Raw genomic sequence first — 13,360 nt, 5'->3', positions numbered from 1 at the left:
CATTTAAAGAGATGACAGAAGGATGAAACTATCAGATCAGAGTTCGCGGTCTGCAGAACAGGCTCCCCCTGCCCCCTCCTTCCCAGACTATGACTTATGTTTTAAAGATAAAACAGTAAATAAATTTTGTACAAAGATGGCCAGATTTTGTGTTAAAGGCAAGATGCTGAATAGGAAGCAGTTGGATGTGTAGCAAGATGTGTCTGTTTAATCAGGATATTTGTCGATCTGGGTCAGTAACAGGATGGTTGTTTGTCCCTGGCCAGTGGGTGGCAATGGCAGCAAATGGCTTATAGTAGACAAGGATTGATTTTGATAAACATGTCCAGATGGGTATGACTTAAATCAGTAAATATATTGCTTTGCATAAAGAGATATTTTAAAATTAATTTTAAACCAATGTTTGCATCGACAAGTCACTAGATCCTACATATACACTTTTAAAATAATATTTGAAGCAGGGGAATAATCAGTAAAGAAGAAGGAAAATAGCTTTGCCTTCTCTGATCGTAACACTGCCGATGCTTTATTTCTTCATGATATATTAGATCAAAGCCCTGTTGTCTGTATATTATTACTATTTAGTAGTGCTTTTCTCAAACTTAGTGTGATCTAAAGCTAATTTTACTGGAAGAGATGAAGTTAATTTATTGTCAGTCTCGTCATATAAGTTTTTAATGCAATGAAAGTATCAAAACAGCTGCTAAATGAGAGAGACCATAAAAAGGGAGTTTCCAGAACTCACTGATATTAGCTGCTCACCCATATATTCCCTTCCTCTCAAGTTTCAAGATGAGATTATTATAAAAAACAGGCTGATTTGTCACAAAAAAAAAAAAAAAAAGAAAAAGAAAAAGAAAGAAAGAAACTGTCTGAACAAATCTGCAAATAAACCAGCTTGGGGGAATTCCCATGTCTGTGTCTGACCTCCATGATCAAAATAAGGCATCCTCAACCCAATAGAAAATTCTGCTATATTTTAGTACTTAGCTCTTCACCCGATGGGGCATCTCAACATCGCAGCTCATGCTCCAGGAGAGCTGTGCTTTACCTGTGGTGGGCCCAGCCTGTGCCAGACCCCTCAGGCCAGAGGGGTGACTGCTCAGGGATGAGCAGTGCTGTGGGAAGCAGGGTGGTGGCTATTGCTGGTCACAGAGGCAGCGTGTTGCCCGGCCCCTGAGCACCGCACTGAGTCCCCACACCACGGAGAAGCTGAGCCCAGGCTATTTATCTGTGATGAGTGCAGCCAGTTGTGCAGCCAAATTGCTCTGTACGGCTTCCTTTTTATTTTTTTCCTGTTAAGTTTTTGGCTTGGCTGATGGAGGACGGAGAGGAAATGCATCCCAGCAAAACTGCCTCTCTTGGATTTGCGGGGGCCTTGTTCCAGTCTGCTTGCTGGCCTTGGGCTGACTATGAGCTGTGATTGTTTTATTTTTTTCAGCCTTTTCTACACTTAAATTTGCAAATCTGATGCCAGATTATTTTCTTTCCCTTACAGTACCGAAAATTGGAATCACCCCACAGCCATTCTGGGATCTGCTCTGCACGGCCAGAGATGCCACCGACAGCTTTTAGATAGGAGGAAGCCGAGGCTAAAGAGCAAAGAATATTTCTCGCCCTACATTGTTCTTGAAGACTATTTCTGGCACACAGGAAGGTCTCACAAAATCACCATCAAACTTATTTTAGCTAATTCCATACGTGACTTGAAGTACTCCAGAGGTGTGTGTCAAGCCTCAGAGAACTGATGGCAAGTTTCACTCCCTCGTTAGACATAGAAATAAATGTATGACACTCTAGGGGTTGCCTGGAAGTGCTTTTCTTATAAACAGAGGGGAAAACAGCCTTCAAATGATACACGAGAAAATTAACAGGAGTGTGTCCAAATATTGTACTCTAAAATGAACACTTTGATAATCATAACAATGTGGTTTGAAAAGCATCACTTTAAAAGGTCAGCTATACCACCCCCTGACTGCACATTGAAAGCATAGCGGATATATTGAGTCATACATATTGTTCATTGTCATTTGCATTTGGTGAAATCCCTGTATTTTACCCAATTTAGTAAGCAAGCACCGCCTCGGACTCCCTTGGCAATACTTCTAAATGCAGTTACTGTTTGTTGGGCTAAAACAACATCTTGTCCCATCCTGCACCAGTAAATCACTCTTCGGTCTTTTGATCAATGTTTGCCTTTTCAAGCCTGTGAGTCATTTTGCAATAATGGAAAGAGAGGGACTGACACACGAGAGCAATGTGGGTATTTTGAGCTGCATCTCTGGGATACTTTTGTGCATGTTGTTCTGAACAAAACGACCATCTGTACCGGTTTGCTGACAGCCACTAGTGCATCAAAAGATCTGACTTCCTATCTTTGTGGATAAAGACTGGCTTAATTCTACAAGCACCACGTAGAGTTGTCGGGCGACGTCATGAAAAGGCCTTACTGAAGTCAAGCACATTTTTTGCAACCAGCCTTTTTTAAAAAATCGTCCTCAGGATCTGACCTCATGGCATTTTTCCATAATTCTTTGCACATCACCTGTCACTGGTTTGGGACTGTTCAACTTCCCAACAGTCATGTCAGTGATGTTTCCAACCAGAATACGGCGGAAGCTGTCCTCACCCTTCCGGGGGCTACACCTGAAGAGTAAGCAAATTTTGTGGGTGTTTAAGCCTTTTTTAATTTTCTATGAGCAATGTAAAAATGACTCATTCCTGCTTTGGCTGGAATATGTAATTAGTAAACACTGGTGGGGAGCAATCATATTTCTAAATTTGTAAGCATAAACAGTGCATGATGCACCAACTCTTTGGTCCTGTTACTGATGTGTGTTTTTTGTGGGAAAGGCAGAGAAGGGGCTCAACCCCCGGAGCTGGGCAGGTTTGGTAGCTACAGACAACAGCAACTGAGGTGGGAACCAAGCACCAAGGAGACTAGGAGGCACATGGAGGAAAGGAACAGAGGCACTTTCTCATCATAGCACTGATCAAGGCTTTAAAACCATTTTAAATAAATAAATAAGTAAAATAACATAAATCTCTTTCACAGAGATGCATGAATACACAAAGCAACATGGAGCTTAATCCAAAAATCACCAAAGGCAAAGGAAGATTCAGGAAGGAAAAGTCATGGATGTTCTGGATTGAGTTCTGCAGGGAGGACAGTCAAAACACACATCCCTGCAACACACAGACTACTTTAAAACTAGTTTGCTGACTGAAAGAGAAATCAGACTGATTGTGTACAAGCACATACATATCACACAGAAACTGATCAGGAAAGAAGTCACCTTAAAATGCATTTATAAAACCTAACGCTTTTATAGTGCCTTCAAAATTATAATGTTGCTACTAATGATTTTTGTTAGTATTCAATGCATACTGTCCATCCAAGAAGGTATGCAAGCCATATGCCTTTCCTTGTCCCTGCTATGGACAAAAGACCAACGCTCAGAGGGTTTCATTTGGACCCCTAACCCAACCTGCACAAGCAATTCAGATGGAAAATCTGGAACGAGAACCCACTGACTTGCTCCCTCTCCATCAGCCACCAGAAGGAGCACACAGGCTGCTGAGTGTCACCTGTGTGTGTCCTCCCATTTTGCTACTCTTGCTGGACTGGGGCAGCTGGGCTGCCATGCCACTCTGGACCCCAGTTATTCACCTACTGACTTCCCATTTTCCCCTGAGGATTCATCTCACACAGCACTGCTCCCCTGCTGCTGGGCCACAAAGTTTCTTTGAGATTGGGCACATCCCTCCAGTGATGCCTGTTCGGAGTTACCCACTGATGAGTAATAGCATGTAAAAGTCACTTACATTCATATTCATAGTGCCTGCTACTTAAAAAATGTTAACGGTGAGGAAACCAGCCCTACAGGAATGAGGATGGGGGCAAACTTTTATTGGCCCCACATAAGCTTTTATCTGTTTTAAATGTTACATTGTCCCAGGGAAAGAAGTGCCATTGTTAACAGCATTGGAGGCAGTCAGCTGCACTCAATTTAAAATTAAAAGGGGAAGAAAAAATAAATGAAAAGGGAAAAAAAAAAGGGTCTGCCTGACACACTGTAGTATGGCAGGCTATGGTAACTTGCCCCAGAAACTTTTTATTGAATCCAGCCTTTCACTACAAAAGAATTCATTAACCGCTTCACGATGCAAAGTCTGCTGAAGACATTATCGTCACTGGCCAGCGCGGGGCTGTTCCCATACACTGTGAGTACTGCTTCCACTGATCAGTGCTGAGTCCAAGGTCACATCTACGAGTCACTGTTATCCAGTCCTGTGCACCAATACAATGTCTGTGCTTCCAACTAGAGACAGCACCACATCTCTGCCCACTGTAGCCCTGCTCAAGTCAGGTCTGGCAGAGCTCAGCTCAGGAAAAGGCATAGTCTGGGAGCATCAAGTGCGAAGCTGGTGTTTAAATCAGCTGGTATTTAAATTAGTTGGTGTTTAAATCTTGTGGGCTGAACTTCCTGCCCTCTCTGCACAAGGATTACCCGTGGTACAAGAGACCTTTCTCCTGCCTTCCCCAGCACATCACCTGTACCACACACGTGTTGCACGAATGGAACAAAAACCACCATGCCACCCACCAGCTCAATTCCGTACAGCTGGGTACACCCACCCTTGGGGCAGTGCAGGATCTACTCTAATGAAGTTGTCCCAGTGTAAAAAAACTAGCAGAACCATATGTCTTCTGCACAATAATGCTACATGAATGTAGTCTCTGTTACTGGGGGAAGCCTACCTTTGAAAAGGTTCTTTTATGGGCCTTAAAAAGGCTGGGGCAAGAGAAGCCAGCATGACTCTGGAAACTACTAGAATCTTTACATCAGTTTAAGATTTCCATTCACTATCACCCAGTTTGCACTTCAGTGGTGCATGTGGTGCTGAAAGAGATGCACTAGTGGATATTTGTTATAGTTATGAACCAGGTGGCCCTAACTGCCCCAATTACACTCGCTGCCTTCCATTCATCACACCGCCTTAATGAACAGAGAGGCTGGCGGATGTCAAACAACCAGCCAGATGAAACAAAAGAGAAGCCAGGCACAGTGTCACCCGGCCTTAACCAGCCCACCAGTACCTCTCACGTGGCTGAATCCATTCAGCTTCCCTGCAAATCCCAGTGTGAATGAACCACAGCCACTGCAGAGCAAACAGATAAGAGTCCAGAGGAAGTGATCAATATATTTAGATAAGGTGCAACAAGAATATGTAGCAACCTGCCCCTTTTTCCATGCTTGGATAAAGAGGAGAGGAAAATAAAAATCCCTGTATTGGCTGCTTCAGGCTGAGTGATTCTTTGACACTATGGTTAATCGACACCACCGTAACCATGGAGTTCGCCTAAGTTCAGGATAACACAGTGGCTTTATTAAGAAACTCAAGTACAGAAATACAGTTGGAAAGTCCTAGTTCTTCTCGGCAAATGAATCTTTTGAACTCAGCTCAGCCACCTGCACCTTCATGTTCACTGTTTTTACAGAGTAGATGTTGGAAGTGTAAAAATAATTCAAAGTATGTTAGTCATGCTTGAAATGGTCAAATGAAGATTAGAGGAAAAGAATGTGAGCTTAAAAGAATGTGAAGGGACATGAAAAGCTATGTAAATATTTATCTGTAATTTTATAGCAGTATGCTATATATTGTACTTTTCTGCTCACACACTGATTCCAGTGCTCATCAATTGGAATTTCTTCTGAAAAGGACCTTTATGGGATTGAGAAAAGAAAAACTAGGACAGCATTGAATATGAACTAGCTTTTTAGACAAGAGCCACTTACGTGACCAAGACTGTGCTCAATTGCCTTTGCTGTTTTCTTGCAGAGAAGCAGCTGAGCAGTTTTAAATAATGGAAGAAAAGAGTCTGTTTATAGAAGAAGTTGGAAATGAGACTCTACCTGCAGTGGTTGTCTTTTTCTGGGTTCACTTTAGTCTGAGTTTATTACAAAGCTAAGTTCTCAAGCTGAAAATAATGTTTCTCAAGCTGAGAGTTAGTCTTTGCTAACTAGGGTATAGTTCAGCAAAGAGGGTAATAGTTCATCTTTTTCTTCTCTAAAGGACATATATATAAATACACATGTAGGGACACACAGGACAGAAAGAGCAAGTCTGTCTGAATAAAATCCCCTCTATCTTTAGCTGAAAATTTTTCTGCTGTGTCAAATTCATAATAGACTGCAAAACCAAACTCTAGAGAAGAGTATTTTGAGACCTGGTTAGTTTTCAGGGGACTTTTTCCTTATAGATAAAATAAAGACTATGAGTTTACCTGTGTCTTGTGTAAGAATCTCTTACTTTTCTGTGACTATATGTTTGTAACACAAAGTGTTTGGCATAGGAAATTCACCAATTACACAGACTGTTGTTAATCAAATTTTAAAGAAAAACTTACCAAATTGCTTATGGGAAAAAACCCCCATCCCATTAACATTGTGTAGCATCCATGTTTGTTCAAATGTATTTTTTGCAAGCACACACTGTATTACCCACCAGAAAAAAGACTCAACCAAGCTGCATCCCAACACTGAAGCACAAGGCATGTACATGGCTCTCTCCTTCTGCTCTGTTCCTTTAAAAACAATTTCTCCTCAGTTTACTCAGGTACTTTATTTATAGCCTGGCCCAAACTTTCGGCTGTGGTTTTAGCTTCAGTTTTCATCCACTGAGTCCAGTAGATTTCCAGTGCTGTTTTGGCCTGTGAGGGGTCCATCATCCATCCCTCATGCAGGATTACCTCTTGGCAGCTGGCAACAAGGAACCCTTCAATGCCAACAGCATACAGGCAGGTCCACAAGTGATTCATAAGTTTAGCTGTTGTCTGAGGCACGCCAGCCCCAAATTTAGGCAACCCCTCTCAGTCACCGTGAGCATTGATGTAATATTTTTTTAGGTCTCTAGGTGTTGGCTGCCTATCTGGCTTTGCTCTGGCTTGATCTGGTATGCATCTACACAGATCACTGTCAAGATCAGGCCTCACACAAAAAAGACTTGTGTAATCCTTATGCTACTACTCCCAAGAATCAAGGTCTGTTCTCTCCCTTAATCACTACAAGGAGTAAAACATGACCTGCAAGTCTACTCTATAAAAGAGCATCTATTTTCAAGTGCATCTCTCCCCTATTGAAGAAGACTTCCATTTTGTTTTAAGTATTTAAAATAAGTCCTTGGAAGATGATGAATCCCACATCTTATGTCTGGACCAGCATGAGCCTGCAGAGTCAATCTGCAATGGTGTCTAATACAGTTATTGCATGCAAAATGAAACAGTATCGAGAGGAGATTACATAGATGTGGGCTTACTACATAATTCAGGACCATGGGAAGATTCCTCAGGGATAGTCACTGCAGCCCTCAACAATTTCTTTGGGAAGACCAGACCAATGCATGTTGCTTATGTTTCCAGATTGCAGGATGCAACATTCACAGTAATTATAACCCTAGCATTTGGATTTGTATCAGAAAAAAGCAGCTCGTTGCCAAGTGCAATTGTAAATACCACTTATATTTTTGCAAAGCCTAAGCCAACAGATAGATCCCTACAATCCAGAAAATGCTGAGCTAAAATGTTCCTGATTTGCCTGCTAGAGCCAGGGATGCTGTAATAACCACGATGTAAAACTGCAATCACGCACTTTTCCCCCCTGAACGCTTACTTTAATGAATCCTAAATTATCTGCAGGCATAGTAATGATACCAATTATCTTTTTGATCACCTAAAACAGGCACATTATCACCTGTCTGATCTAACAGTGTGCACAGGACTGGGGTTTTTTCCCCAGCTCAAAAATAAAGTCTAGCAGAAAGTACTGCAGAATGACCAACAGCTGTGACAGTGTCTAGTTAGCAAAAACTAACTCTCAGCTTGAGAAGCACTATTTTCAGCTTGAGAAGCACTATTTCCAGTCAGGTGGGGATTTGTGGGGCAATTCCCACACTGACTGAGACACCGGCTCCTTTGAAAGGAAGAAGTAGCATCACACTAGTGAGACATCAGAAGCATGTGAGAGAGAAGGTCTTGTAGGAAGGACGAAGTCATCCACTAGCCCTTCTGCCTCCAAGCCACCTGAAATCCTGAGAACATCCCCCAACACCTGTTTCATACGACAAAGACTTGAGAAAAAAAAGAGAAAAGCACAAGGAACAACCTTAGCTGCATCTTGAGAGAGGCAGAGGGGGATATCATATGCAGAGACCCTGAGAGCAGCTTGCCCTGTGCAGATGCAAAACGCCCCTCTGCCCTGCCCATGCTGGGAGTCATTTCCAGGGGGCTGCCCAGGTGGTTAAGTGCTACTACCTGCAGATAAAGAACCCCATGCTGAAGTGTATCTTAACTGCACAGCCCAAATGCTCTACAACTGTTCAGCTTGGATGGATTCAGTGGTTCAGTTAATGCAGGCTCAGGCTAGTCTGAGCCTGTTAAGTGCTCAATTAAGCCTGATCCACTGCACCTCTTTATTTTCTGCATAACTGGATTTTGTTTTTTCCATGACACAAGCATTCCCCTAACCTTTTGGAAAAGGCATTTAACTGAAAAGCACGGAGTAGTAGGAAGTTGTTTGCTCTTGGTATGCTGTGACGGAAATAAAGTCAACCTGATAGATTAGTACTGAGGAAGTGGAAGTTACTTTTCCCAAGATGTCACAGTTGTGTTTCAGAAATGATTGATCTTGAGCATCAAATAAAGCACCAGCAAACCCACCAAAATATACATCATGTATAGCAAAACAAATGCCATAAAGAAATGTGCTATAAGCTCTTGCTGAGCCCTGCAAAGCCCAATAAATATTTGCTTGTCACAGTGCAGAGCAGTGATTACAGCATGCAAAGGAAATTATGTCTCCACCACAAGAACGTGTGTTTGGACTTAAAACTAGGTAAATGGATCAGATTTTCATCTGGTGTAAGTCAGAAAGCTACAGAGATTTCAGTCAGGTTTTAGATGATTATTCCTAATGAGCTCTTGTTCCACAATGTCTGCAGAGACGCTTGGTTTACAAGGCCACGGCTTTGAAAATTCATAATCTTCCTTTTAGGCTTCTCCATCAGGAATTCCCTACACAGATTTGTTGTTTGATCCTCCACAGGAGGAAAAAACCTGGATAACTCTTCTCTCGTTTGACTACTGCTGACAAATTGACACAGGCACCAAAATTAAAACTCTGTTCAATTCAATTTGTGAATGAAAGAAGAACCTGCTTAAGGGTTGGGGAGGTGGGGTTAAAAATAAAGCCCACACAGCAGATTGCCTCCAGCAGCTCTCACAGGTCCTATGAGCTCCTATGACACAGACAAACTGCATCTCCCAAAGCAGGGATGACGGGGAGTTTCCCTTGAGGGCTGTAGCTGTAGTTTATGAACGTGCAACTTCATTAGCAGCCGGTGACCCCATTAGACAGGGCTCTTAATTTCTTGGCTTGGACAAAACTCTCCAGGGATTATCACAGCTGTACGCCATGCACAGAGATCTCATTGCTGGGGCAAGGAAGATGGCTTTCAAAGTCACCTTGAGAAAAGCTCAGTATTCAAAGATCATCCTGTGGATTTGCAGAAAATAAAGTGTTTCATTTCAGGTTTTGCTGAACCAAATTACTGTAACTTGTAGGAAACCCACTTGAACTCCCAGGTGAGGAGCTGCCACTGAAAATCACATGTAGCCTAACAAGGCTCCTCTTTCTATAATTAGGGGAGAAAGATGAGACTATTTATTTCTAACATTACTTCATACTGTGGGGTTTTTTTGAGAAAAAAAACCAGAAGGAAAGCTCATAAGCAGCTGATGACCTACTCCACGTAGATCAGTTACAGAGGAGCAACTGTGCTCTTCACAAATGACTTTTGATGTAGGCAGCAGGCTGTGATTTAAGACGGGCTGGGTTTGCGGGGTGGTGATGGCAGGCCTGAACTCTTTTGTCAATCACCTCAAACCACGACAGACCTCAGAGTCCTGTTCTCTGGGAACGAGGGTGTTTGAGAAGCCCATGGCAGTGTCCAGATAGCTGGGGAATGCTGCCGAGACCCAGCGCTGTCTTCTCATCCCTTTACAAAACAGAGGAGAGGGAATACATGACCCTGCAACTAGAGGTGCTAGTGGGATGGATGGATGGATGGATGGATGGATGGCTGGATGGATGGACGGATGGAACAAACTCAGCGTATCAGGCACTAAGACTAAGAAGACAGTAGAGATTCACGTATCTACTGAGAAGAAAGGAGCTGTGAGAACAGTGCGGAAGGAAAGGTCATTCTGATGTCATGTTTCTCAGTATTCAAATCTGTCGGGTCACAGAGGCTTTCAAACAGCCTGTAATGCTTTAAGTTGGATTGTTCAATTTAGAACTGCTTACAGCTTTGACCCGAGTTTAAATTTTGTCTGGAGGCATAAGCAACTGAAGTAATGTTCAGCAAAAGCCTGCAGTGGTAAGATGATGTGGTGAATGTTGTACTAATGGAGCTTAAACGGTGTGCTCTGGCTGCTCCTGCAAGGTTCTCACATGTATTTTGGAGAGGAAGGGGATATATATGTTGTCATTAGTACACGCCGTATCAACTGCTGTTCCTAATGCGTTCATCTGGCATGATTTTCTATTCCTTTCCTTAAAATCTCCTTTTATGGCTGCCATGCAGTAGATCTGTTATTTTTAAACTACTGCAATTTTTTTTCTCTTAATACTCATCTGATTGTTCAAAGCCTGACCATGGATTCTCAAAATACACATCTGCATTCTTCCACAGCTTCATGCCGAGTTCAATCTAGATTTTTATCAGCAGAAGGATTTCAGCCTGGGAGGTTTTGTGGCTTCGGCCCCAGTGGCTACAGGTGGGAAGTGTTGATTCATGAGCGAGCAAGTTCGAAGGCTGCAAAACAACCTCCTGCCATGGCACCGAGGCTGAGCAGTGAGCTATGTGATGTACCAGAGTTTCCAGTGAAAGCCATTTTTCAAGATGTGTCAGCAGTCTTGTACTGCGGGTAGGAGCGAAGAATAGTTTTTTAAACTGCCCCAAACTCTCCCTTCATCCCAATTTTGTGCTGTTGTTCTACTTGGGAAACTTCTTTTTGTTGTCGATTTCTTAATGCCGATGCTTTCACTTAAGAGAGCTGCTCTTCAAGGCAGCACCGTGGCCAATGCGGAGTGGTTCAGCTCCACTGACTTTTCACTGGAGTTGCGCCAGCCCGCACCATCTGAGACAGAGCCTCCCTGCATTTTCAGAATCATATCTGCTGTATTTAGAAGCAAAAATCAATTTCAACAGTTTCTTAATCTCGTTAGCTCTACAAAATCATGCAGCAGGGCAGGGAATGGCAGCTGGCAGGCATCTGTTACAGAACAAATTCTACCAGTGAATGGAACATCTCCTCAACCATCTGTTTGTAATGTGTAGAGAGGGGAATTACCATCATTGGTGACTTCAGCCTCAGAGATATTTGCTGGAGATCTCATGTGGTCATTCAAAAAATACCTTAAGACGGTCATGCACCCGGCACACTTGAGATGAGTACTGACCTCATTCGGACAGACAAAAAGTAAAAAAAAGTTTACAGATTGAAGAATTAGCAGGTGGCTGTGCATAATGATGACCATATTAGGATCAAGTAGAATCAAACATCAACCACGGAAATGTATGAAATAAATTTAAATGCGTCAGTATCCTCAAACTTGACGTATTGGCGTAACTGAGGGGCAACAAAAATTAACAAAATAAATAACTGACAAAAAGATTGTTTTATAAAAAGACAGCCACAGTTCCACAGGCAAGTTTGTGACAAGAAAAGCCTAAAACTACTACTCTAGATAGAAGGGCATTTAATACTAAAGAGCATACAGAAGCAGCGTTAATGCAAGTATAAAACATGGGGGGAAACCAAAAAGACGTATATTCAGTTAGTAAGGGATTTAGAAATCACCACAGGAGCCTGGTAGGAAAAGCTGAATGCCTTTTTCTACGGTCCCAAGCCAGTGAAAGGTACATGAAAGGCCTATCCATGGGGAAACACTACATTTGGGAGCCATGCATGAGACTGCTGGGGTAACAGAGCACAGCACAATGTTCTGTTTGTCTGTCCTGACTTGCTCTTGTATTTCCAGGCCCATAGGTAGCTTGGAACCTGCACACCACAGCCCCACACAGGAGTGGCACAGCATGGTTCGGAAAGGTTCCACAGCTCGGAGACACATGGGAAAACTCGAGAAAGAACAACAAAAGTGATCTGGGAGACAAGCCTATCACTGTGATCCGTCACCTGCGCCGATCATCTGGAATATATTTCTGGGCCCACCTGGGGATGCTTCTTTTTCCCCTCCCTTTGTGGCTCCAAACACTGCAATATAAGATCTTCCAGGCTTAGCAAATGAACGTGTGGGTGAAATTTACATGACACACAGGCAAGTAGGCCAGGTGAGTTAATAGCCACCTCTACACCCTACTCCCTAACCTCTACAGATCTAAGGAGAATCTTTCCCACAGATCAGAAACAAGTTTAACTACCCTCTAGCAAACTCATTTCCCAGCCAGGTTGCAGGTGGCAGCGTAAGACCTGCTCTTCATCTCAAGGCAGAAGGCATGCAAAGCTGCACTGGGGTTGGTCTGGTGGCTGAGGAACTGTGCCAAGCCTTACAAACGCAAGCTGCAAGGTATTTAGATACAACTGCAGGTATCACATCATAAACAGATAACTTTTACTCAGCTGTTTTGCAAAAACAAAGTCCAGTATTTACAAAGCTCTTAGTGAAGGCACATGAGCACTCCAAGGAACTTTGCTGACTCACTGAGCCCTTGCAGTGAAAGGAGACCACAAGTTCTTAAGGAGCAGCGTACGCACGGCAGGAGAGCTCTTGGGTCAGCAGATGATGTTTATGACTGCCAGAGCTTCTGTCATTAGAACTGAGCCCCTTTCCAAAGGAACAAAATCAAAGGCAAGAGAGTTCAGCCACAGAGTGACAGCTCTGCAAGGAGGGAGAGCCTGGTGGGTGTTACAGAAGGAAGGATCCTTCCACTGGGCTGCTGTAATCTTAGGGTGGGCAGGGGGAAAGAGCCACGAATTTTAGCATCTGAAGGCTGGAAGGTTTTGCAATGAACGTCAAGGCTCACCAGCTGTAGACAAAGCATGGGTTGCACGGGGCCTGCAGCTAGTAAAACAAAATCCTGTGGCATGGAGATCTTGAGAAAGATTTCTTTCAGCTAAGGACATCTTCACATACCCAAGCAGATGGTGCCAAACCCACAGGCTCTCTAATCAGCCCCTGGCACTACACATGCCTATCCACCTTGCCTTGGGAGAACCTTATTCATGACAGCCTCAAGCCTTGCAAGCAGCTCGCCTTTGAGTCTGGCCAGACCCACA

At 43.2% G+C, this 13,360-nt stretch overlaps 1 protein-coding gene and 1 long non-coding RNA gene across 9 annotated transcripts in view; one reads left to right on the top strand and one right to left on the bottom strand.

Annotated features, from left to right (window-relative positions):
* The window catches only part of LOC125329166, a 54,763-nt gene extending 42,201 nt beyond the window's left edge, over window positions 1-12,562 (top strand). For 7 of the 8 annotated variants that reach the window (XR_007205074.1, XR_007205064.1, XR_007205063.1 and 4 more), the window contains one exon: window positions 1,499-2,812. This is a non-coding gene — a long non-coding RNA (uncharacterized LOC125329166). Of the gene's footprint in view, window positions 1-1,498; window positions 2,813-12,104 lie in introns of those variants that run through there. The other variant, XR_007205068.1, reaches the window with a different exon arrangement.
* The window catches only part of BCL2 (BCL2 apoptosis regulator), a 96,108-nt gene that overhangs the window by 24,245 nt on the left and 58,503 nt on the right, over window positions 1-13,360 (bottom strand). The window lies entirely within an intron of this gene.

Source organism: Corvus hawaiiensis, chromosome 1 (genome assembly GCF_020740725.1).
Source record: "Corvus hawaiiensis isolate bCorHaw1 chromosome 1, bCorHaw1.pri.cur, whole genome shotgun sequence".
Classification (NCBI taxonomy): domain Eukaryota; kingdom Metazoa; phylum Chordata; class Aves; order Passeriformes; family Corvidae; genus Corvus; species Corvus hawaiiensis.
The sequence above is the reverse complement of the archived record's forward strand: the minus strand, read 5'-3'. Positions and strand labels throughout refer to the sequence as shown.